The 23,933-nt window shown below is 39.8% G+C and overlaps 1 protein-coding gene across 3 annotated transcripts in view; it reads right to left on the bottom strand.

The window, feature by feature from the left end:
• LOC123502722 overlaps positions 1–22,200 on the bottom strand; it is a 212,967-nt gene extending 190,767 nt beyond the window's left edge. For all 3 annotated transcript variants that reach the window (XM_045251947.1, XM_045251949.1, XM_045251948.1), the window contains exon 1: positions 21,830–22,200. The gene's annotated coding sequence lies outside the window, so the exon portion shown is untranslated. The remainder of the gene's footprint in view (positions 1–21,829) is intronic.
• Positions 22,201–23,933: the final 1,733 nt, after the last annotated feature.

Below are 23,933 nucleotides of genomic sequence, written 5' to 3'. Positions count from 1 at the left end.
AATTCTTTGACTATTTAACTTCCAAAGTGGAGCACATTCTGTCCCTCTACCCTTTCGCAGAGATCTCCATTCTTGGAGATTTCAATGTTCACCACCAGCTTTGGCTTTCCTCTCCTTCACTGACCATCCTGGTGAACTAGCCTTCAACTTTGCTATCCTCCATGACCTAGAGCAACTGGTGCAACACCCTACTCATATTCCTGACCGTCTTGGAGACACGCCCAACATTCTTGTTCTCTTCCTCACCTCTAATCCTTCTGCTTATGCTGTCACCCTATCTTCTCCGTTGGGCTCCTCCGATCACAATCTCATTTCTGTATCTTGTCCTATTTCTCCAATCCCTCCTCAGGATCCCCCAAAACGGAGGTGCCTCTGGCGTTTTGCCTCTGCCAGTTGGGGGACCTGAGGAGGTATTATGCTGATTTTCCTTGGAATGATTACTGTTTCCGTGTCAGAGACCCATCTCTTTGTGCTGAACGCATAACAGAGGTGATAGTGTCTGACACGGAGGCGTACATTTCTCATTCTTTTTCTCAACCTAAACCTTGTAAACCTTGGTTTGACACAGCCTGTTCTCGTGCTCTACATGATAGAGCCGTTGCCTACAAAAGGTACTTGAACCTTCCATCTCCTAAATCTCATGCACTTTATATTTTTGGCCGGAATCATGCCAAGTCTGTTCTTCAACTTGCCAAATACTCATAATCTTAGCAGGAAACTTCACACCTCATATCTTGCTAAAGCAGCTTCTAAAAATTTAGGCGTTCTGCGGCGTCTTCGCCAATTTTTCTTGCCCCTCCAACTGCTAATTCTGTACAAGGGCCTTTTCCGTCTTTGTATGGAATACTCTTTTCATGTTTGGTGGGGTTCCACTAAAATGTTGCATCTCGTTCTATCTTTTATCGCTATTTGTATTCTAACTGCTCAACTTGTCTTGCTAACTGCATGACTCCCCTTCTCCTGCGGCCTCGCTGCACTAGGCTTTCTTCTTCCTCTCATCCCAATTCTATTGAACCCTCTAATACAAGAGTTAACCAGTATTCTCAATCATTCATACCTTTCACTGGTAAACTCTGGAACTCCCTACCTGTTTCTGTATTTTCATCTTCCTACGACTTGACTTCTTTTAAGAGAGAGGTGTCAAGACATTTGTCCCTAGCTTTTGGCTGACTCTTTCGAATCTTGAGGAACCTGCAGTTCCAGTGAGCCTTTTTTTTTTCCAACATTTTGTTGCCCTTGGCAGTCTTCCCTCTTGCATAAAAAAAGCTACTACTACTACTACTACTACTACTACTACTACTACTACTACTACTACTACTACTACTACTACTACTACTACTACTACTACTACTACTACTACTACTAATGATATTGACGATAATGCTTAGAATTCAATAGTTATATCATAAACACAATTACCACAAACACCATCACATACACCACCACCACCACCACTACCACCAGGACCATCTCTACCTCTATCTATACTGTCAGCACCAAACACTAATAGAAGGCGCATTATCAGGCCTGGTAAGGATGCAGATTAGTACTTGAGGGGATGATTGCATTAGCTGCATTGCCTCCGGGTTCCGAGGTAACGTGGAATAACAAGTACACGATTATAATTAAGTTGTAAATGGAATTGCTTCTGCTTGCGCCTGTATCTGTGTGTGTGTGTGTGTGTGTGTGTGTGTGTGTGTGTGTGTGTGTGTGTGTGTGTGTGTGTGTTTGAGTGAGTGAGTGTGAGTGTAAGTGTGTGTGTCTCTTATTGTCTGCTTCCCTTTCTGTATTATGTATGTATGTATGTATGTATGTATGTATGTATGTATGTATCAATTTATGCATTTCTCCCTGCATATCTCCCTATCTATCAATCTGACCATCGTTTAGTGTCTTAAATTAAAGGCCATGTGGCTATCTACCTATATATCTATCCATGTGTGTAGTTACCGATTTGTGTTCCTATCTGTCTATCAGTTAATTAACCTTATCATTCCCTTTACCCATCTCTCTCTCTCTCTCTCTCTCTCTCTCTCTCTCTCTCTCTCTCTCTCTCTCTCTCTCTCTCTCTCTCTCTCTCTCTCTCTCTCTCTCTCTCTCTCTCTCTCTCTCTCTCTCTCTCTTCACTTCAGGCTGCAGGACTTGACACCGTGATGCTTTTGGGCTCGTGAATACTGAAGGCGATGAGTAATATTTGAAGAGAGAGAGAGAGAGAGAGAGAGAGAGAGAGAGAGAGAGAGAGAGAGAGAGAGAGAGAGAGAGAGAAATGGGGTGATGTAAATAGATAATGAATAAGCTCACACAAGCTCAGATTTCATGAGTTCAATAGTCTTAGTAAACACACACACACACACACACACACACACACACACACACACACACACACACACACACACACACACACACACACACACACACACACACAGGTAGACGAACACACAAAGCAGTTATTCAGACCGACAGACATAAGAAAGCAAGCTAAGAATACGCCATCACAGACTACTAATACATTTTTCATTGCGAAAACACGCGTAAAAATTCTGTAATGTAGGAATCGACACACACACACACACACACACACACAAAGGAATAAAAAAAATGTAAAATAAGAAAAGGGGGAATGGGTGGGTAGGAAATGGAGAAAGGGTAAATTGAGGGGCCACCTGTAACATAGAACTTGTCATGCACCTATTATTAGAAGGAGAGAGAGGGAGAGGGACAGGGAGGGAGACTAAGGAAAAAAAAAAAGAATGGGGCATAAACGCAGGGTGCAAGGAAAGACGGGAAAAAAGTAACTATGAATGTGACTCAGACGGGTGCTGTCGGTGTATTGCGCTGGCGGGGCTACGTTTGCTATGAATGTTGCAGATGAGGGGGTTTAATGGCAAGGTAATGTGAAAAGTATAGCGTTTTTTTTTTTCCTCCAATGTATAACTTATGGTTTGAGTTCAAGGGAGGGAGGGGAGGAAGGAGAAGGGAAGGTTGGTATTAGTGTGGGTATCGTGTGTATAACTCATTGTTTTTTGGTTTGGAGAGGAACGGGGGACTAAGGGACTGTCGATTGTTTTATATCCACGTTTTAGTTCCTTAGTTCTCTGTAGTCTTCTTATCAACTCCTGCGTGTCTCCTCGCACACGACAGCAGTTATTCTTTATGCATCGTTTATGTTACGTGTAAGAAACTGAACACAACTTAACGATGCTTGTTTTGCTAGTCTTTTGGCTGCCGGATGGGCGCAGGTCTTGCCTCGCAGTAAGACCCTGTAAACTAAGCGGCAAGAACTTTAAAGCCGGCATTAAGTAAAAATTTTACGACGTTGCCAAGAGAAATAAAGCCGATTCTTTTCACAGCTTTTATTCACGCAAAAATATGCACTGAATTTACCTAAGAACGGAATCTTTCTCCTTTTGACGCGAGTGGAAAGAAAATTTGCCCGCGGAACATGAGAAAATCCCGAGATTTGAGGAAGAGACCCAAGAAGGAAAGGAAAGGAGAGGTCAGATTCTTCTTTATGTCTTTCGAGCCTCCAACTATCGTCCCAGTAAATATTAGACTTGCTGCACAGTGACGGGCTCAAGGCGATGTTAGGAAGACAATTGTGCCAGGCTGTGTGAGTGTTCCGAGCGTCATTATGTAAATGTGCCAACGTTCCTGAGCGAGATGTGTCCAGGGGTGGACGGCAAAGATCCCTGTCGTTTAGCAGTAATAGAGAATCTTTGAATCTTTGCTACACTCCCCCACGTGCTGTATTACTCCGCGCGCTTGCTTGACTTAGGTTACTGCCTGCCATTACCCTCTTTATTTTCATCGGAAGGGTTCTTTGGAAAATTGCCTTTTGCGTCAGAGTCGTGTAAAGAGACGGTGATGCTCTCGTTAAGGGCTTCTGCCTCGTCCAGACTCTCCCCGCCGCGCCGGTACGCTGTTTGCTCCATGTTGTCTCAGTTAAACACATTCACGTGGTGTTCACATTTTTTCGTCTCTACCGTTTACTCTTCAAATATTCTCTCTGAAAAGTGATTAAGGCTTACTCTTCTTTTTACGGCATTAGAGCATGGAATTTTTAAGCTAATTAATATTCTCTTTCTGCATGTATTCTCTTTCGTTGTTGTGTATTAGGATTTATGAAAGGTCGTGTTTCCACTCCAATGTCACGCTGCTGTTGTTGTTTGTTGTTTATCATTACGTACTGAGTGCATTAGCAAATTCTTCTTCTATTTTACGGTCCATTCTTATTCCTATTACAAATTTTGCCTGTGATATCCTTCTTTCATTCACTTGCTCACCATAAAACAAACTTTTAATTAACTTTGCCGACTTTTTTCACATTTTACCTTTTCCATTTCTTTGCTCTCTAACAGCATGCTTAATTGACATGTTTGATTTCTTTTATCTTTCTTATGGCTTACTAAATAACTGAATTTTATTAACTTCAATTAATTCTTTATGGTTTTCCTTTCTCTTTTAATTTCCCCATTTAAACATCTAACATTCTTAAACTTTAAAAAAATCCTCGTGATATCCTGTTTTCTTTTATTAATATGCTTATGAAATACATAGCTAACCTTCATAAAACTGGCTAATCATCTCTATTCCTTTCCTTCATTCATGTACATACGGAATGGGCGGCCCTTTCACGTAATTTGACATGTAGTTATACCATTCAGGAGCACAAAGGCGGGGGCTTCCACTCTATTCACCCCTGCTGTATTAACTATTCCACTCATATGACCTCGCTTAAACACCATCACGCGTCAACATTAGGGTCTGTTTTGATCTCATTCTGCTCAGAGTATACCATTACCCCACTTATCAACCCTTTCATCTCTATGGGGTGTTTAGTCGACCTTGCTGTGTTGAGTGCCACAGCGTTTACAGCACAAAACCAGGGCCTCGCGTGCTGTGGGGGCAGCGCCTTTGGTTACCGCGTCAGATAAGATCATTCCACGCCACTTACTTGGGTTCCCAGGGTGTGGCAGTCACGTCCACGCCACTAAATGTCCCAAAACCCAAAGCCTTAACTGCCAGATAGTGGGTCACGGTCCGACGAGGTACTGTTGGGGGTAGTGTTGTTGTGTGTACGTGTTTTGTGCTCCTGGGTTACTGGGTGCGATAAGGTGAGGTACATATGTGTTGCTGGTGATTTGTGTCAATTACAGGTGTTATATGGGGCATTTTAGTGATGGTCTCTTTTTTCAATGAACCCGGACCTCTTTCTTTTTAGTTTTTTTTTTTAGTTTAGTTTGTGTCTCTATTAAATAAGAAAATGAGGAGAAATGATTTACATGTTAGTTACAGGTGATTCAGAAGAGGTACAGGTAATGCAGAGATGTTATGTTAGAAATGCTTGATAAAGATTTGTATTTGTATTTGTAAAGTGAAATACGTGAGATACAGGTGTTAAGAGGGTGTATATGTTAATTAAAGGTGAGTTATCGTTAGTTTTAGATAAATTAAAGGTGATATAGGTGGGTTTACATGTAAGAGGTCTTCTTTTCTTCATTTAAAAGAATTCTTTCATCTTTTTTGTCTGTTCATTTAATAGCACGTCTTGAAAGTTTCCTTGTGTGTGTGTGTGTGTGTGTGTGTGTGTGTGTGTGTGTGTGTGTGTGTGTGTGTGTGTGTGTGTGTGTGTGTGTGTGTACGTACGAACGTGCATACCTGGATCCGTTAGTGCGTGCACCAAAGAACTTTTTGTAATGTCTGTTTCGTTTTCTTTATCCTCTTCTCTTTCTCTTTTGCTGCTGTTTTTGCTGTTGCTGCTGCTGCTACTTCCGCCTCCGATTCGTTGTTGTTGTTGCTGTTGTTGTTGCGGCTGATGGCAATGTTGTAGTAGTAGTAGTAGTAGTAGTAGTAGTAGTAGTAGTAGTAGTAGCAGTAGTAGTAGCAGTAGTAGTAGTAGTAGTAGTAGCAGCAGCAGAAGCAGTAGTAAGAGTAGTTGCAATATTGAGGTTAATAATATTAGCTTTTTGTTATTTATGATTCAGTTTTTCTTCCATTATATTCGTTACATAGCATACTACTACTACTACTACTACTACTACTACTACTACTACTACTACTACTACTACTACTACTACTACTACTACTACTACTACTTTTTATGCAAGAGAAACTAACGAAGGGCAACAAAAATTAAAAAAAGGCCCACTTCAAATACTACTACTACTACTACTACTACTACTACTACTACTACTACTACTACTACTACTACTACTACTACTACTACTACTACTATCTTACCACCACCCACCACCATCACAACCACCACCTCTGCTCATAAACTTAGTGCCTCGTGCCTTTACTGTAGCGTCTGTCTGTGCGTCGCGTGAGGACAGGCTGGCCATGACTGTGCAGTGTTGAGGGAGCGAAGCACGGCAGGTCTCCGTAATGGTGCAAAGTACTTCCTTCACTTTTTCTCCCTCTTGGCCTCTCCCCCTTTCCCCTCCCCCTCCCTTCCTCCTCCCTTCTCATCATAGGTACTCCCTGTGGCACCTCCTTTTCCTCTTTCTTTCCCCGATTTTTGTTTTCTCTCCTTTTGTCTTGTATTATTTTTCCTTTTCTTTTTCTCATTTTACTCTCTCTCTCTCTCTCTCTCTCTCTCTCTCTCTCTCTCTCTCTCTCTCTCTCTCTCTCTCTCTCTCTCTCTCTCTCTCTCTCTCTCTCTCTCTCTCTCTCTCTCTCTCTCTCTCTCTCTCTCTCTCTCTCTCTCTCTCTCTCTCTCTCTCTCTCTCTCTCTCTCTCTCTAATCCTGTTGCTAATTTAGTATTTTCTTCTATTACAGGTGAACAGTTAATTCTTATTTTCATTCTTTTATTTTTTTTCTCTCCGTCTTTCTCTTTCCTTACCTCTTCTGAACTGTGGTCGGGATTTATGGCACTTTTGAAGTAATGGAGCAGTAATTATGTTACTTATCATTACGTTCAACTTGCATTTTTCTTTTTTAACGATTGCTGTGTTTTTGTCGTTTTTTTTTTTTAGACCCGCTTTCCGTGAAGTATTGTACCATGAGATCTTGTTTGAGTATTTTCTTCTCTATTTATTTATCTATCTCTTTACTTACGTTTTACTTATTTATTCTCTTCTATTTGCATCATGTCAATGCAAAGTTCTTGCTTGACCTTCATGCCTTTGTCTTCTGCCTTTTTTGTATATTTATTTAATATTTCTTTTCTTTTTCCCTTTTTTAATTGATTGCAATTTTTTTTATTCCGTTTCTTTTGTAATATTACAATTTTATATATATATATATATATATATATATATATATATATATATATATATATATATATATATATATAGTTTTTTTTCATTTATCTATTTATTTATTCACTTGTTATTTGATTTTATCCATTTCTCCTATACATATATTTTTACATTTTATAGTTTTTTTTTCCCTTATTTATTTCCACTTTTCATAGTCAATCATCTCTTTGTTTATTAATGTGTCATGTATTTATTTTCACTGTTTTCCTGTGATTATGTTGTCACGCTTTAAGTGTGATGTGTGTCGGGACGTTAGAAAATATTGCTGTGTTTGTTTTTTTCTTTTAACTTCATTATTTTTATGACCTTCACTTTCTTCCTGGTGTAATACTGTGTGCCAAGTGTGTTCTGTTTAGGTTCAAGTGCTGTACAAAAGTTCGTTAAGTGTATTTTTATTTGCTTTAATTCTGTTCGTTCATCCATTCCTTGTTCGTAAAATTGTAATCTTTTCTTCGCTATTCTTAATATTTTAGCGTTGTTTCTTTAGTGTTTAATATTCAGAGTTATTATAGAAGAATTACTGTAATGCTTTGTTTATCTTCTCTTTATCTATCTTCTTAATCATTGCTTGGATTCGTAACCTTCATTTTCCTTGGAAATTCATTTTACTTCCTAGTTTGCTAAGAGTGTCATGATATGTGGAGGGGTTACAAAAGTGTTACTCATGTGTTTGAGTTACACACTGTTTTCTCTTCCTACTTTTTATGTTGTTTGAACTTCAAAGCCTCATGATCATACTTTTGTTTATTTCATTGTTTCAAGTTTGAGAGCTGCCATGTATTACGAAGGAATTACTAAAGTGTTTTGTATATTCACCCTTTTATCCCTCATTCTATTCATTGTTTTTACTTTAATTAGTGAACATTTTCCTTCACTATTACATTTTTTAATTATCATGAGTTCTATGATGTGGCGGTGTTACATAAAAATCTAAAACAAAGTTACATTTACTGTATTCACTCTTTCCTTTACTCCTTTTCCTTGGCTTGTGCGCAAATTTATAATCTTCAGTCAATTTTTCCGGTGGCTTATAAATGTGTTATCGTGTTGTGCTGTGTGTTGATGTTACATAAGAACAACTAAAGTCCTTTGTTCATTTCCGTTCCTTTGTTTTCTGTATTTACTCTATGAAATTTTCTTCTTAGTCAATGTTCGTATGCAAAGACGTAACTGTCATTCTCTTCTCTTGTCTTATTCTCTATTCTATTGTATCATTTTTCTTGTTGCATGAGAGTTTACTTATGTCCTCTTTCTTTTTCGTTTTATCCTTTGCTGTTGCTTAATTTCGTAGATCGCATTGTATTTCTTTCGTTGGGTTACTATTACGTGTTAAGTGTTGCGATATGTGGGAGGTGTTACATAAGAATAACCTAAGCCCTTTGTTTTTTTTTTTTTTTTTTTTTATTCCTCGCACCACCTCCGTCTTGAGACCTTTAATTTCATTCTGCACGAGAAACTGTTTTCATGACAAAGAAGAACCGCAGAATGCTTTATTGTTCTCTTTTCCTCAGCTGCATTTACTTTCGGGTTCATTGTTTTTTGTTTATTATTGTTATTTTTCATTTTACAGTAGTGTGTTTAAATATTTATACGTATTTCTTGTTAACTCTCTCTCTCTCTCTCTCTCTCTCTCTCTCTCTCTCTCTCTCTCTCTCTCTCTCTCTCTCTCTCTCTCTCGGCATTTTTTACAAAGGCGTAAATTAAGATATGTAGTGAAGGGTTTTTAATTAGCATAATGAATATAATAAGCGTGACAAACAACAAAGTCATCAAAATATCGTGACTCTTTGAATGTTGATGTACATATGCAGAAATGAAATAAAAGAAAAGAAATATAGAAAACTGATTGATTTTTAATCGCGATGATGAATGTGCTCAGTAATCACTTTATTAGTATTGAGTGAATAGGGCGATGAAATAAAGTTTAGACGAGTTTATGAATTATGTTGATAAGTGCATATCTCTCTCTCTCTCTCTCTCTCTCTCTCTCTCTCTCTCTCTCTCTCTCTCTCTCTCTCTCTCTCTCTCTCTCTCTCTCTCTCTCTCTCTCTCTCTCTCTCTCTCTCTATATATATATATATATATATATATATATATATATATATATATATATATATATATATATATATTATTATTATCAGGTTGCCATGTATTTGCGCTGGCTTCTTACAGTTTCCCTTTTTTTTTTTTTTTTTTTTTTTTTTTTGTTATCACGTCATTCTGTTCATTATATAAATCAAATGTGTAAATGCTTACTAAAAGTTATTTTTGTACCCTCACGGAAAGACTCATATTCCTCTGATACTTTGCCAGATAACATTTATACCGTATTTTATCCTCTTGTATTTTTTACGTACTACCTGTAGTTTGTTGGGTATGTTACTTTTCTCTTTTTTTTCACTCATTTACTGTGTGTGTGTGTGTGTGTGTGTGTGTGTGTGTGTGTGTGTGTGTGTGTGTGTGTGTGTGTGTGTGTGTGTGTGTCTAAAACTTTAGGTTCCCTTTATCATCATCTCAATTACTAGCACATCTGTACTATGTCCTGCAACTTTCCACTTACCTACGCTCTGTTGTTCCTTGGTGTAAACTTTGTTCCGTTTCTCTACACCACTACCAACCCGTGCAATATCGGACTTGTCAAATTAGTGCAAACAGTTTATGTCTCTCTGCCTCATCCGTGCCCACGCAGAAAGCCGCCGCCACTCTTGTTACGCGCCTTGTACCGTCGCCCTAATTGCTTCGCGGACACCTGCCTTTCCTTCTAATGAGCGGAAAAAAGGAAGGAATGATGAGTTAATAAGCTTTCACTCCGTTCCTGATATAATCCTTCTCTCCTCTGGTGCAAAGAATCGGTGTAATAATGTAATGAGAAGCGCACATGGGAGTAAATTCAAATGTATATCTACTCTCTCTCTCTCTCTCTCTCTCTCTCTCTCTCTCTCTCTCTCTCTCTCTCTCTCTCTCTCTCTCTCTCTCTCTCTCTCTCTCTCTCTCTCTCTCTCTCTCTCGCTTATCATAACATGTGAATTTTTAAACACCAACCATTGATTTAGAGATACAATCATGCAGTTTCTCATTACTTCCTTATCCAACACTTGTTCCCTAACGTTGCACGAGCTATAATTTGCCAGACAAGATCGAAGCAATTTGTCAAGGTATTAACCAGTCTGCTGCTTCTATGATCAATTCACTCGCGATTGTGGGACGTAGCAGTGTGTGTGTGTGTGTGTGTGTGTGTGTGTGTGTGTGTGTGTGTGTGTGTGTGTGTGTGTGTGTGTGTGTGTGTGACTAAACGTACTATTCATGTAAACAAAAAGTGGTGAGAGTAATTTGGTTAGTATCTTTTTATAGTTTTATGTGTGTGTGTGTGTGTGTGTGTGTGTGTGTGTGTGTGTGTGTGTGTGTGTGTGTGTGTGTGTGTGTGTGTGCATTTATGTAAATCATCGAGTGCTGTGTTTGATAGGCATCGCTTCAGTCTGGGCTTGTGTGAGTTACTGCCTGCATTTGTATACCTGTCTATGATGCTTCGTTTGTCAGAATAATCAGGACTTCGCTTACCTGTGTGCGACTTTAAAATTTTTCCGCGTTTTGAAATCCGAATTGTAATGGAATGTTACTGGTACTTTTTTTTCTTTCATATTTAAGCTGAAGTGTAATTCATGTTTATATTTTTAATAGTTTCAGTGCTTTATTTCGGGTACCTTCAAATGGTTATAGTTAAAGTCATTGGTTGCTATTGACTAAGCAACCCTATTAGTTTAATAGGGTTTCTCCATTGTTAATTGTAAATACTCGATTAAGAATCGAACTCCTTATTTGTGACCTTTGAAAATATCACTGGTGAGAGAGAGAGAGAGAGAGAGAGAGAGAGAGAGAGAGAGAGAGAGAGAGAGAGAGAGTTGCAAAATACCGGATATGTTTTAAAGCAAGTCATCCTGAAAATATAACGTTAATTGTAATTGTAGAGGTCGAAATGAGATGTTATTTGTCATTATTTCGCTATGTTTTAGGATGTTTCAGAGTCGTTATCGTTAAGTGGCGGAAATTAAGAGAACGTGATTTTCTTTGTATGCTTAATTGGAAGATCATTTTGGGTACGAACGGTACAAGCCCTGCACTATATGTATATCCTCATAGCGTGAGTGTTTGTGTAGTGTGTATGAGTATGTATGCTGACAAGAGTATACTGCGCACACACACACACACACACACACACACACACACACACACACACACACACACACACACACACACACACACACACACACACACACACACACACACACACACACACACACACACACACACACACACACACACACACACACACACACACACACACACACACACACACACACACATAGAAGACACAGGATTGCACATAGAAGAATTAGGATTGCACACACACACACACACACACACACACACACACACACACACACACACACACACACACACACACACACACACACACACACACACAGCGCGTAGTGTAGTGGTTAGCACGCTTGACTCATAATCGAGAGGGCCCGTGTTCGAATCCCAGGAAGAGGAGAGGCAAATGGGCAAGCCTCTTAATGTGTGGCCCCTGTTCACCTAGCAGTAAATAGGTACGGAATGTAACTCGAGGGGTTGTGGCCTCGCTGTCCAGGTGTGTGGAGTGTGTGTTGTGGTCTCAGTCCTATCCGAAGATCGTTCTATGAGCTCTGAGCTTGCTCCGTAATGGGGAAGATTGGCTGGGTGACCATTAGACGACCGTGGTGAATTACACACACACACACACACACACACACACACACACACACACACACACACACACACACACACACACACACACACACACACACACACACACACACACAGGCGTCAGGTGACAAGTCAGCTGCACTGCACATGGTTCCAAAATGTTTTGCCCTTTGCTTTGTTAGTCCTCTCAATTGCCATCCTTAAACTTAATAACTGGTAAATTTCAGGTCGTAAGACGTATATGTGACGAAAAATAGAACAAGGGGAAGTGAGAGATGTGAAAGCTACACAACCTTTGACCCCGACAATGTGAATATATATCACCATACTATATATAGATAGAATAAGCAGTGTCCCAACCAAGGTCGGAAAAAAAATACTCAGATACAATAACATTACCACGCGGATTATATGTTTGATTAACAGAACCCTAGCTTATTAACCTTGATTTACATAATGAGAATGATTACACCTGGATTACGTGTCGCTCCATTAGGCTGCAAGGTAAGCAGGTGACGCGTTTTATAGTCACCGCCCGCTAATGAATAATGATTTTTGTACCAGTCGCTGAAAAAAAAAAAAAATTGCTGCGAGTTTGCGACGGCTTGAAATGGTTGGGAATAATGTACTAGTGATGTAGTTTGCTTCGGGGTTGTGTACGGGCGTGTGATTGCGTAGCTATTGTTGATGTGGGAAGTTTTAATGCATTCGACACCGCCCTTGTCACCATCATCATCACTTCTAGTGCCACCACCATCAGTGCCCTCTTCAAAACCACTCTATCGCCACGGTCATCATCTCCATCATCATCACTAGTCGTTTGTTTTGCCATCAGTGTCGCCACCATTACCACTGTCTCTAACCACTGTCACCACCATTACCGCCACCAGAACTTGAACCATTACAACTGCCATCACCACGCCATCACCAACACCTCCTTTCACATTAAGAGCACGGCATATGATTCTAATACTGCCAATATTATCACCACCGCCACCATCACCACCACTAGCACGAACATAAAAACAAAGTAATATTTCTGCTACACACGCCTTCACTACTACTAATGGGACCACATCCACCAATGTCACTTCACCAACATTTCTGCTCACACTACCACTGTTACCACAACTACTACCCTTACAGATAACACTAACACGACCATTACTAACACAACCACCGCCACCACCACCACCACCACCACTGTTGTCACCAGCAGCCCTAGAAATATGTAAATTAAGAGTAATAATAGCACTAAAGTCGCAAACATCGCTGCCACCACCAACACTTGCGCCACCACCACCACCGCCACCACCACCACCACCACCACTACCACCACCACTACCACTAGTATTACTGCAACAACCACCACTACTATTATATTCGTACTGATCATGGTCGAATTTCAATCTATCATGATGTGTGTGTGTGTGTGTGTGTGTGTGTGTGTGTGTGTGTGTGTGTGTGTGTGTGTGTGTGTTAGTAATGGAAACAGTTTCGTTATTTTAGAAATATATGTTCACAATTAACATAGCCTTTCGAAAATATGGAAATACATTTTCGATTACTAACCCTTACCCCCCCTTCCCTCACACACACACACACACACACACACACACACACACACACACACACACACACACACACACACACACACACACACACACACAGTAGATTGAAATGCGGGCGGGACTGAATAGACTCGTGGTTCCCTGATTAAATTTTCACAGAGCAGGATGTTGTGTGTATGAAAAGTTGAAATGCTCTACCTTTTTTACCCATCACCATATATTTTTCTTTACCTGTATAAATTCTTAACATTTTCTGATAGGCCACGTCAGATCGAAAAAAAAAATGAAAATAAAAATCCAGTGCTTTCCTTCCTCTCTGAGTTATTTGGGTAATATCTTGAGTGTATTGTTTCTCTTTTCATTTTTTTTGCAGTTTGACCCTCACTCGGTTTCGTTTCGTGTATTCTCAGGTTAATTCGATTTGCCCGATAGGTGGGAGGGATAGGACCAGTGTGTGTGTGTGTGTGTGTGTGTGTGTGTGTGTGTGTGTGTGTGTGTGTGTGTGTGTGTGTGATGTGTTTCTGTATTTATCCTCTTTTCCTTCTTTATACTGTGCACTTCCCTCCTTTCTTTCCGTCTCTGCAGTGCTCTCAACCACTCCTTTCTACTTCGTAACATCCACTTCTCCTTCTTTACCACACCATTGCTGCCTCTTTCATTTATTCCGTCGCCTGCCATTGCCCACGCAGTTTCCTACTTATTTCTTCAGCATAGCAGCGTATTTATCTCTCTATGCTCATTTTAATTTACCTTTTTCTACCTGTTTAAGTACGAGTATCTGAATCTGTGTTTTGCTGGGTGTCAGTCATTTTCGTCTCATCAGTTTGTGTAAATAAGTGATTTTTTTTTGCGTATGTCACGTATGTGTTTATGTGTGTCATCTATGTCAATAAGTATGTTGAAAAGTATATTATCAATTATTTTATATATCTTTTTTCGTTTTTTATTCTCTCTCTCTCTCTCTCTCTCTCTCTCTCTCTCTCTCTCTCTCTCTCTCTCTCTCTCTCTCTCTCTCTCTCTCTCTCTCTCGTCGTATCCAGGATTTTGTACTTATGTGCAGGTCGATTTCACAATTTAATAAGAAGTCCACGCGTATGATCTTTTATTTTGTTCTATCCAGAAACAAAGTGATGGAGAGAAGTGTTATTATCTTCGCGGAACTCTGTGTAATTCCGCCAATTTATTTTCGCACCGACGACCAGTTGTTTAAGTATCTGTAAGTCTGTTCTGCTTTGTGTCATTCTAAAAAGGATATAACAAAGAAACGTGTGTTATACTTTCGCACCATTTTAGTGTTATTCCTTGTAGTAAATCTGTTTATTTCTAGATCTCTCTCTCTCTCTCTCTCTCTCTCTCTCTCTCTCTCTCTCTCTCTCTCTCTCTCTCTCTCTCTCTCTCTCTCTCTCTCTCTCTCTCTCTCTCTCTCTCTCTCTGCAAGCGTATCTTTCGTATCTTTTAACATTATATCAGGTCGCTCGTTTTCCTCTGGTCTCGCCCTCGCCTGACGCTGACACTGGCCACCTGCTGTTCTGCCATCACCACCACACTGGTTTTTGCCTCCACAAGCTTGGAAAAATGTAGCGACACAGCCTACCTGCTTTTCTCTCTCTCTCTCTCTCTCTCTCTCTCTCTCTCTCTCTCTCTCTCTCTCTCTCTCTCTCTCTCTCTCTCTCTCTCTCTCTCTCTCTCTCTCTCTCTCTCTCTCTCTCTCTCTCTCTCTCTCTCTCTCTCTCCTACCTGGTTACCTATATACTATCTACTTATCTGTTTTTTCATCTATTTATTTATCTATTTATCAATCAATCCATCTCTATTGGTTCTGTTTCCTTGTTTATACTTTACATTTTTTTTTTTACCCTTTTACTTTCCCATTTTCCTTTCGGCTTTGCAAATGAAGCGACAAGCCACGAGTTATAACACACATTCTCGTTTCCCTGTCGTGGAAATGCGCCGAGTAAACTTTATCTTTGTTCAGACGCACCAAGCACCGACGAAATATTTACCTAGCCGGCCTGGAATTAATTAATGAAAAAGAAAATGGAGAAACAATGGTGGCGATGGTAGTGGTAGTGATGGTGTTGGGTGATGGTGGTTGTGGTGGTAATGGTCATCCTTTTATTTCCAACAGCGACCCAAATTTTCAATGTGTCAGAAAAATAAGAGAAAGAGGAATCCCCACCCAAAAAAATTATCTCGGAAATGTATAATTTATATGCTGATTCAATTTTCAGCTCATCAGAATCTAACATGAGGCCAAAAGGGTAAGGCTGTTTACCCGCCATAAATATCGCGGTGACTTTGCGTGAAGACTCATTTATATAGCAAATGCCGCGGACAAAGGGCTCGGCGGCAGCGGCCTCCCGTCTGCATAAATCAATCACTTGACTCCAGAGACAAAGTCGCAGGCGAGAGAGAGAGAGAGAGAGAGAGAGAGAGAGAGAGAGAGAGAGAGAGAGAGAGAGAGAGAGAGAGAGAGAGAGAGAGAGAGAGCTGTCAGCTACGTCCCCTGAAGTAAGGTATCACAACAAACAGCTGGATCGAGACAAGCAAGTAAGGAAAGAGATTATTGAGTAAGACCCAAGATCTGCAACGTGATGAGGGATGCGTGATAGGAAAACAAGAAAATGCGTGGAGTAAAAAAAAGGAAATATTTGTTTGAAAATAGAAGAAGAAAGCTGTAAAATATATTGGATTTCTTAAGATGGCGATGAAAAAAATACAGAATTGGATGTGAGTGGGAAATAAACTACATTATGATTGTATTTCTTACCTATGAGAAGAAATAAATCTTAAGGAGAAATAAGATTACCAGTAAAGAAGAATATATAACTAGAATAAAGATTGTGCAAAAACGTTACTTTTCTGAAGACTGTGGCGTTAACATGGAAAAGAACGGTGAAAAAAAAATTTCTTATGATAATGAGACAGAAAATTAGGTGGAAGTAGGAAACACATAGTAAGTGGAAATACAAATACAGTGTAATAAAGTAATAGAGTGTAGATTCACAAGAATACCCCTCCTCCCCACTTCCAAATAAGAGGTGTATAGAGATTCACTGCAAGATCATTGGTAGGCAAAAATGCAAGGAAATTGAATGAAAACAAGACGCAGAGAAAGGAAAATGAAGAAGAAAAAAGAATCTTGGAAATATCTTGATACCTAGATGTCAAGAAAAAAACGAGGGGCATAAAATAGGATAAAGTGGAACGTGCGAATATTTGATAACAATCCGTGTGGGCGAAAACAAACCGAGGGAAGAGAGAGAGACACACACAGAACATGGTGATAACTGGCTGAGAAAGATGGGCATAGAAAACAAACGAGTAAACGAGAGAAAGGCCGGTAAATAAAGAAAACATGGTGAGGAGTTTCCGATCTGTGGAAAGAAACAGGGTGGGATGACTTAAATGGCTCGGGAAAGACTAAGAGAAGATATACTGAGAGCTGGGAAAATGATACTTGTGAGGAAGTGCAGTAAATACAAGCAACTGGCAAAACAAGATTATAGACCAGAGGGAAAAGACAAACCCAATAAAGTAATAAGTAAAATTAAGACTAGTTATTGTTAGAAAACATAATACAAAGAAATATATCTATATAGAAATACTCATAAATTAAGACAAATAAGGGAAATGTTGAATAGTAATCAGGAATAAAAAGCAAAAATATGTATAACACCAGAAATAAAGAACCAAATAAATAAAGCGACAAATACAACATCAGAAGGAAAGTGCAGAAGACTATAACAGGTTGTGAGCTACAGGAAGATACTGTTATGTACTTAGTGAGAAAGTTGAAGAATAAAAGTAAATAGTCAACGTAGAGAAAAAAAAAATAAACTTGTGGAAATATAGAACGAAACAGGAAATACAACAAAGGAAAGGAATGTAGCAAAATCTTGTTACTTTCGTTGGCGAGGAAAATTGCAAAGTATAATTCTGCATGACGACCATGAGCACGAGAAGACTATTATTTATTGATTGAGTGGATTTGTAAGTAAGATGTCTTGTTACATAGCGAGGAAGACAGTATAACATAAAACTGGGTGATTCATTGTAATAATACGAAAGTTAGAGAGACTACCAAGAATGCAAGAACAAAACAAAACTTATGCAACGAATAAGAATGCCAAAAGAAGATACGAATACATGAGACAGCAAATCATAAGTGTGAACGATCAATCAACCAGACAATAATAAACAAGAACGAACTCTCACCAAAAGAAGAGAAACTCGGAACAGAACAGATACAATACACGAGAAAATAACAACAAATCAAACAGGAAACCATAAATCTACGTGATGAACAGGCATCAAATTTCACGACATAGAAAAAAGAATAAAATGAACACATGCAATTTCCAGAGAATATAACAGAAGAGCCTCGCATTGGGTAGCAGCAGAGACACGGATTGCTCCTCCTACAAGCTGCATGACTAAGGACCTGATATATCCTTCGGTATCCTATTGATTCTCTCTTGTTACCCTCGCTGGTGCCGCTGATATTAATACCTCCAGGCTCCTGCGGTACGGAGACTCATCAAGTACAAGCCAGGTAAATTGATAGGCAGGCAATAAGTGACTACCTGAGCTTAATCTGTTTGTGGGCTGCAGCTTGTTGATTCTGGTGGTTGTGGTGGTGATTATGGTGTTCGTGGTAGTGATGGTGGTGGTGGTGTTATGGTAAATCATTTGCTTACATTTGGCATATATCTGCAATGTTTTAATTGGTGTAAAATATACTTTCATTGCATTTATATTTTTTTTCGTCTTATTTTATACTAGTTCATTTCAGTCAAAAGAAGTAGTATGCGTCTTCCCTTCCCGCATGTCTTGTTAGTGCATATAATAGTTTCATTGTGTTTTTTGTTTCTGTCTTTTCATCGTACAATACTTTTCCATCCCAAAGTTTCAAATGTATGGTTTTTTTATTAATTTAATCAGTTGTAATTGTTCTACATTTTCCTAATTTAAGTATTTTTTTTTATTTTTTCTCAGTTTTTACTTTAGTTTTTTTTTTTTTTTTTTTTTTCTAGGAATTATAATTTTGCTTTTGCTACTTAGTTATGTGTTTGTACGTTGTGGACTTTTGTGTTCATATATGCCGCTTTTTCATATTTATAATTTATGAATTTAATCGTAATACTATATTCATTTGTTTGAACATTTACTTATTTATTTATGCTAGAGAATGTTAATATTTTACTTTGCTTCGTATGAAATCCAACTTCAATATTTCTAAATCCCATCAGGTTTCAGTGTCCGTGTCTGTTTCCTTTTTTACCTGTCTTTTATATGATACAGAATCGGATATTGTCGTCCCGGAACGTCCATTAATTACGCGGATCCTCCTCCGTTCGGGTCTTGTTACGTAACTCAGCCGAGGAAAAATGTACTGATTTATTACCACAAAATCCCAAACAAGATTCACGAGAACCTAAGACACAGACAACACTAAAGAGAGAAAGAAAAATTTGGTTTTTGTTTCTAACTTTCCATTTGAGTCTTGAGCGTCTTTATACGTCATTATCAAGACAGACATAGCACAAAGAAAATACGTCAGTTTAATATTCCAAACTTCTAGAAGATGATCAACGTCGAGAGGAGAAAAAGAGAGGGAATAAAAAAAATAAATAACCCACACTACATATACCTTAATAAAACTATTTTTGATACTACATTCATCCTTTCACTTTTATCAATATACCATTCACTTACGTCATCTGTGGCTGGTTTATTTCACTGAGGTGGTTCAATGGAAAAGAAACATGTATAGAAATCTCCGGAACCCTTTTCGTAACTCGCCTCTGAACCACATTTTACCGATTTATCATGAAAGTCAAGATGTGGGGATTTTGTTTTTTTTTTCGTCTCCAAGTCCTCATGTTTTCCTGGCGTGTGTCTTCGGAGGCTCCATTTCGATATCAGTGTGACGGGCGCGCCTTCCCTTGCCATGCATTTTAATAAGTTGACGAGGCGGCATGATTTAACTTCCTTCGTATCCATTTCATGATTTTTTTACTCTTTCCTCATGACGAACTGCCTTAGATAGAATTCATTTATATTATCTCTCTCATTCATTCTGCTTGCTATTCTCTTTTTCTTTGTACGTTTTTCTCCATCTTTATTCCCAGTTTCTATGATGTTTCGTCGTTTCCTATTTGTTTTTCCTTTTCATTTCATTTCCTCTTCTCAAACTGCCTTAATGGGAATTCATTTAGGCCCTGCAGTTTCCTTTTTTCCTTCCTTTTACGTCTTTTGTTTCTCTCCAATCATTTATCGTTGAGGCTACACTAGTATCTTAATTTTCAGAGTATACTCTATCACTTTCATGTTCACCTTTCTTTTCATCTCTATAGCTCTTCCTATGTTTATATTTTACTCTTGCATAGTATTTTCTCTCGTCCCCTTCTTTTCGCCGCCTTTTTCTTGCATTCATGTTTTCCGTGTCTCTATTTCTCTCATTCTTCACTTTTCATCGTGTAGTGTCTCTTCTTTCACCGTCTTTTTCCACTGCTGTAGTTTCTGTCCTATCTTTATTTGCTCCCATTCATTACTTTTCCATGTGTTGTGTCCTTTCTTTTATCGTTTAGCTTTATCTCTTCTAGTGTCCCTTGTGCCTTTATTTGCTCTGTTCTCCATTTTAATCATTTATTTACTTTTTCCTGTCTCATTTTTTTTAATTGTCTATTTCCCTCGTTCGTCATCTTCCACCTCCAGCTCCCTCTCTCTCTCCCTCTCCCTCTCCCTCTTCCCCGTGTCTTATATTTTTTAACTGTCTTTTTTCTCGTCGCCTTCCTTCTTTCCGTCTTCCGTTGGAAAAATCACGCGCCATTTGTATTGCTTCTTCTTCATTTCCTTTGCATTGGTGAGGGCGCCCGCAATTCGTCATTTTTTTTTCGAACTGATTGAGCTCTTTGACGGTGAACTATTTGCTCATGATTTACAGAAAGAGACGAGAAGTTGTACGGTGGAGGTAGCGGTGGTGGTGGAAAGGTCACAGGGAAACAGATCAGTGGGAAATTTTGTGATCATTTCCCCATTCATCTGCGGTTATAAATTCGCTTGGCTCGTGAAGCTCTGCGGGTACTTTATAAATCTTTCGGCGAGGAAGCAGCGAGGGAATAAAGTAGAGAACGCAGTGCAGGTGAACCTTATTTTCCGATCGGACGCTCTGCACTGAAAAATGGGGTTTAGTTAATAAATTGGATCTGGTGTGTGTGTGTGTGTGTGTGTGTGTGTGTGTGTGTGTGTGTGTGTGTGTGTGTGTGTGTGTGTGTGTGTGTATTTTCTTTATTCATTTATTTCACCACATTCATTTTTCACAGTTGACGAGTTCCACATGTTTTTGTTTTATTGTATCTATTTTTTATTCACTCTCCTGCATTGCATCTAGTTTAGCATTGCATGTATGTATGTATGTAAAATCACCAGTGGTCCAGCACACGCTCGTACACACGTACATTTAAATCAGCAGTACATCCACCACCTTTTTCCCCTACTAATTAACTTAGCTGTTCACCGTTTTTTATGTTTTCTCGTAGAATGAAAGGACTTTTTGCAGGGCTTCTTTACCTTGAGACTCTACTCTACCTCTTTACCGTCTATATTTTCGGTTCACCTTCTTTAACTCCTCTTTGAGCTCCGGTGGAAGGCTTACCCTATCAACGTCCCATTCCTCTCTAATCCTTTCCTTTCACCCAAGCTTTTCCTTTCAGCCAAAGTGCCCTAGTTTCTCTGCGTCCCTCCCTCCACCCCTTCCTGGTTCTTCCTTCACCCAAGTTCAAGAAGAGGCCACTGATGAGGAGATTCATGGCTCCACTTCACTCAGAGTTACGGCCTTGTTATCGTGTAAGTTTTGGAGTTAAACGCGACTTAGGACAACCCACTAAGGCTGCATCGCCAGACTTTGTTATGCTAGGGTTACGTTAATGGCGATGACACGACTCACTTTACATAGACATGCATTCTTAATCTCACAGACGTCCCCCACCCACCACCCACCCACCCACCCACACACACACACACACACACACACACACACACACACACACACACACACACACACACACACACACACACACACACACACACACACACACACACACACACACACACCAAAGGGCAGTTTACAAAAATAGATATCCGTACGTACATCCCATGCATTGGAAGTTCAAATAAACTCTAATTATCCTTCCCGCTTTCCCTCCCCTCGAGATGGAAACGAAGCGAGACATCAATTATCTTACCTGGCTGAGGTGAGGCCTGAGGCTCCCTCGGTGACGGAGGCTCCCTCGCAGCAGCAGCACCGGCAAACCAAAGCCTCTTAACCCAAACTTAGGTCGAACTTGGAACTCCCGCCGCTGTCGCACTTAACAGAACTTAAAGATCAGGTCATCACTTCCAAGCTCACTACAGGTTCACTTTTTACTTATTTCCCGGTCAATAAGTAGCTGGATAACATTTCCTTCACTGTAGGTAAAGTATGGGCGTGTGTGTTAGGGAAGGGGCAAGTTAGCACGGGTTGAGCGAGAAGTGGTGGTGGTGGTGGTAGTGGTGGTGGTGGCGGCGGCGGAGACCGGACGAAAGAGAGAGAGAGAGTGGGTTCACTCCGCTGGCAAGGCTGGCACTGTACTGATGCCTCGCTCAAGCGCTCTGTGGGCCACGCAGGAGCTGCCGCAGAAGGCTTCATTCCTCCTCCTCCTCCTCCTCCTCCTCCTCCTCCTCCTCCTCCTCCTCCTCCTCCTCCTCCTCCTCCTCCTCTTCCCTTTTCGTCCTCGTTTTTCATTATACTGCTTCTATTCCTTTTTTATTACCTTTTTTTTCGAATTAGTACCAAGTTTTCCTTCTCGTCTCCGTCTACATCGTTATTGTAGCTGCTGGTGCTGCCATGATTAGCGTCATTCTTAATTAAAATCCCAGTTCAGATGTTTTATTTTGTCATGTTTGCGCATATCACTAGTCGAATAATTTTACAAAAATTTAGTGATCTGACTTGAGTTCTTTCCACCTCCTCCTCCTCCTCCTCCTCCTCCTCCTCCTCCTCCTCCTCCTCCTCCTCCTCCTCTTCCTTTTCCTCTTCCTCCTCCTCCTCCTCCTCCTTCTTTGTGTAGTACAGCACTCGTCACCACTCCGAAAAATATTATCGTGTTACATATTCTTATTACATTAAATGTATTTATAAAAGAAAACGTGTATGATTTTGTGTGTTAATATTTCCGGATACACCTCCCATGTACTGCACCCATTGTAGGCCTTGCGCTAATCGTTACCATCATTTCCAGCACCAACGCTGCCACTACCACTGTTACCATCATCATCATCAATCATCACTAAAACATGCCAATTATGAGGCTTACACGATTGAAATTAACACCCTTTATCATATCCCATAGCTCCGTGCGCTCACCCTCACCGCCTCTCATGGCTCATCATCATCCCACCAGCCACTCACCACCAGAGGCTGCCCTGAAGCCAATAAGAGATCCCCTTGCATGGATGTCTCTGTATGAGAGAAATGAGAGGCCGACAGTCTGTTTCACCCTTGCTCGGAGGCGGACAGACAGACAGAAGGTGGAGGCTGAGTGTAGCTAGATGGATAAAGACCATCCACAACTAAAAATTTCGACATTTTGTGGTGATGGAGGATATGGAAGATGGAGAGGTGGAGGGAAAACATAAGAAGGTACAAACAATAAAGAAATAATAAGAGAAAAGGTAGAGTGCATATCAATGGAATGGGGGACTTAAATCTTTTCTAGAGAGGTAGAATGTGAAAAGGGATGGAGTTAACCTTACTGCAGGATGGAGGTGTGTACCAGAGTATAGAAAAATGTATTGAAAACATGTTGACCCTCAAAGTAGGTTTTTTGGGGGGCGTTAAATGATTGTATGGCAAAACAGTTTGTGCAAACGTAACGAGAGTATTGTTTGCTTTTCATTATATAAAAAAAAGGCAGTAAAACACTAATAAAGTACACATGAAGAATTATGATAAACTGAGTAAAACTAAAACTATCACAGATTTTTTCTAATAACTGTAAAGAAACTCACACAATAAAGAGAACGTCATAAAAAAAAAAAACTCAGATTTTTTTTAAAGGAAATATAAGGAAATATGAATAAGACAAGCTGTGTGTTTTACTTTAGTTTATGACAGTTCGCTCTTTCTCATTTTCTTGTGTGTGTGTGTGTGTGTGTGTGTGTGTGTGTGTGTGTGTGTGTGTGTGTGTGTGTGTGTGTGTGTGTGTGTGTGTGTGTGTGTGTGTGTGTACTCACTGACCTCTCCCCGTTACTGTTCCTACACTGATGTTTTATGTACGAGAGAGAGAGAGAGAGAGAGAGAGAGAGAGA

Source organism: Portunus trituberculatus, chromosome 12 (genome assembly GCF_017591435.1).
Source record: "Portunus trituberculatus isolate SZX2019 chromosome 12, ASM1759143v1, whole genome shotgun sequence".
Lineage (NCBI taxonomy): Eukaryota > Metazoa > Arthropoda > Malacostraca > Decapoda > Portunidae > Portunus > Portunus trituberculatus.
This window is presented reverse-complemented; position numbering and strand designations above follow the sequence as displayed.